Source organism: Monopterus albus, unplaced genomic scaffold (genome assembly GCF_001952655.1).
Source record: "Monopterus albus unplaced genomic scaffold, M_albus_1.0 scaffold1510.1, whole genome shotgun sequence".
Taxonomy (NCBI): domain Eukaryota; kingdom Metazoa; phylum Chordata; class Actinopteri; order Synbranchiformes; family Synbranchidae; genus Monopterus; species Monopterus albus.
In genome coordinates, this window is record NW_018129386.1 from 1 (window position 1) to 3,311 (window position 3,311).

Genomic DNA, 3,311 nt, shown 5'->3' on the forward strand with positions numbered 1-3,311 from the left:
TCTCTACTTAACATGATCATTGCATATTTCAGCAAAGTAGTGCAAACCACTAATCTTATTTAATAATGAGGAAAAAATTTCCAAAGGAATAATCAATGATCACATAAAGGTTTAATTAAAACCAAATTCTGGGTTTACACTGAGTCTGCTAAATATACTAGTGTATATACCGATTTGTTCATTTTGGAACAGCACTACAGATATCTTCCTGATTTAGTTTTTTTTCTCAGCATTTTTATATATTACAAATTAATCATTTAACCCACATTTAAAATATTTGTGCAACAGGAAGAAAATCAAAGATTTGGAGACAGACAAGAAGGAGCTGGTTGGTGTCTTTGGTGAAACTGGGGCTGGAAAGAGCTCTCTAATAAATGCATTCTAATAAATACGATCATTGGAGAGAAGGATCTTTTGCCCACAGAACGTGTCAGTGCATGTACCTCAGCCATGATTAAAGTGGAAACTAACATGGACAGCCTGAAGTATGAGGCAGAGATTGAGTTCATTACAAAAGAGGTAAAATGGGCTGATTATGTTTATGTTGACTTGAAGCTGGTTGAAAAGTGACAATATATCCACAAAAATACAGTTGTTTGTTTACTCTACATGTCATTAAGTTCTTTTGCTTTTTAGGATTGGAAAGATGAGTTGTGGTCCTTGTACCATATTTTTGGGGATAATACAGATCAAGAACAAGATGATGAAGATGAAGATGATGAGAAGGACGCTGTTGAAAAGCTGTCAGCATTGTATGGAGAAGATATTGGAAGAGATTGGAAAAACACATCCCTTGAAAACCTGATGGATGACAGACATTTCAAAGAAATTCCAGAATTTCTCAAATCCCAAAGGAAGATTTTGGCCTGTAAATCAGTAAGTAAGATTTTAAAACATCTTACTTGCATCACTTCATAGAAAACATTCTTGCCTGTTTGGTAGAGTAGATGATATGGGTCTGAGGTTTTCAGCCTAGTCATTCTAGTTTGGTTTAGTTCAACAGGCATTTAACACACGTAAAACTAAAAGCAGTTTATAAAATGTACTTTTTTAAAACAGTGGACTTGATGTAACTGTGCTCAGTAACTAGACATCATCAAATTATCCCTTTATAGGAAAATCACTGACAACTATATAAATCTAAATAACAGTTGTGAGAAATTCCAACATTGTACCTAAACATGTTTTATTAAGGTATTAAATGACAATTTTACTTGAGGCAGTGTTCATGTCAAATAACATACTACCACCTACAGTATCAGGCTGGGATGTAATTAGCTGTTTCTAATGCTTTTTCCATTCCACCTCAAGAACACTTAGGTCATCAGTGGAAGCTGCATTAAGATAATATAGTACACATAATTGTAATAACGTCCAACATAGGCAATGTTGAAATATCACCATATTTAATTGAGATCTTTGATGACAGTCACCCAGAATTGACCGTTTGCCTCCACTTTGGATTTACAGTTCACCCATTTTTGATGTACTGGTAATATTTCTTTCAATGATAGTGTTTAAATTCTCATTTTTAAAAGAAAGTACTACGTCTTCTATTTATACTCTGCTTTTGGGTGTTCCCGTTAAGGATCGCCACAGTGAATCCAATTCACATGAGTAATTTGGCACGGTTTTACACCGGATGCCCTTCCTGACACAAACCTCTCAATTTATCTGAGCATGTGACTGGCACAGAATTCACTTCAGTGAAACCCCTGTGGTTGGTTATATAACCACTCCAATCAACCTAAGCTGCATGTCTTTGAACTGTCAGGGGAACCCAGAGAGAACCTGTGCAGGACATGCAAACTCCGCAGAGAAAGGCACTGTGCCGGCCGCGGCGTTTAACTTAATATTGAATGTTTGCTGGATTTCTGTATTTGTGGCAAAAATGTACATGTACAAAAATATGAATATAAATTTTTCATATTTCAATATTTTTTTATGCTTTTTTTTCATAAATATGTTAAACAACTTCTGACTTGTTCAAAACTACCAAACATTCAATCATTCTCAGGATTTTAACCCTTTAAATGCCAGCTATTAATTTGAATTGGGAATTCTTTATTACAAAAACAAAAACCACCAAAAATGAATTATTTTCCATATAATAAATAGTAGGCGAATGGGGTTTTGGTGGTGAGTAGAATCTTGGATATGTCAAAGATTAGCAACAAAATTGTCAGCATTTCATTTTGAAGAAAAGTAGCATAAGGCTAATCCCCTTTAATGGCGAAGCATGTTACACACAAGGAATTTGTTTCCGGTACAGAACCAATGGCAGCCATCTGCGGCGCCAACTCAACCAATGGCTCTAACCATTGGGGGCAACAGGGGGTTTCAGTGTCTTGCCCAGGGACACTTTGACATGTGCTCTACTGTGTGGATTTTAACTGAAACTAATCGAGCAGCATCAGAAACAGAAGCCTGGGAGATCCTGGAAAGTGCCTGTAGACTCATGGGAAATGGTGGCGAGTGTCAGCGCATTCACTTTATCTGCACCAAGTCTGATGACGTGGGTGGTTGGTAAGTGATTTAACCTGCCACAAGTACATAGTATAACATCCAAATAAAACTCTGACAACTGTGCAGGCCAATGCTCCTCAGGACTAAACACAAGCAAGTGTACACATATTTTACAGTACAGGTTGTACAGTACTAGTAAAATGGGTTTTTGTTCCAGTGTGACACTGCACACTCACAATGCCCCCCCACCCACTCAAAGTGATGGGACACATGGGAAAACTTCAGCTGTAGTTCTCACTAAAACTCCAGTTGCAGTGGGTAGTCTGTTGGTTTGTGATCAGTTGAAGGAGAAAGAGAGGAAGGTGCAGCCGGGCAAACCTGACAGTTACTTTTATGACTCTGGTTGTATGTTTGGGCTTGATGTCTTGCTGCAGAATGAATTTGGTATTAATCAGACACCCCCTGTTGGAATTGTATTATGAACAAGCATGTAAACCTCTAAAGTTCTTAAAGCTTTTGCACAGTGCTGGACATTAAAGTTCCCAGTAACAGATGAATGCCTAATGAGTAACTAATGTGATGGGATCTAACTTTCTACTATCTTTTATTTTAAGACAAGACAGTTAAAAAATGTTTCAGTGCTCTGAATACTGTATGATGTGCCACTTAATACAAAGCTTTTCCTATAGTTCAGCAGCTGATGTTCATGGTCTCATACTTGGAGATAACGAGAAAGCCAAAGGAGAAGTGAAGTCAAAATTCAGCAATCTAAACAAGATTAAGGTGAGTTACACAGACTGACAGAAAATCTAATAAATTATTGTGTACAATACTAAACCTGCCTT

General features: G+C 37.1%; 1 long non-coding RNA gene across 1 annotated transcript; it reads left to right on the forward strand.

Annotated features, from left to right (window-relative positions):
- The first annotated feature begins 2,377 nt into the window (after nucleotides 1-2,377).
- On the forward strand, nucleotides 2,378-3,187 carry LOC109953829 (uncharacterized). Its single transcript, XR_002273978.1, has 2 exons — nucleotides 2,378-2,526; nucleotides 3,156-3,187. It is a non-coding gene; the product is annotated as an uncharacterized LOC109953829 (long non-coding RNA).
- The last annotated feature ends 124 nt before the right edge of the window (nucleotides 3,188-3,311 follow it).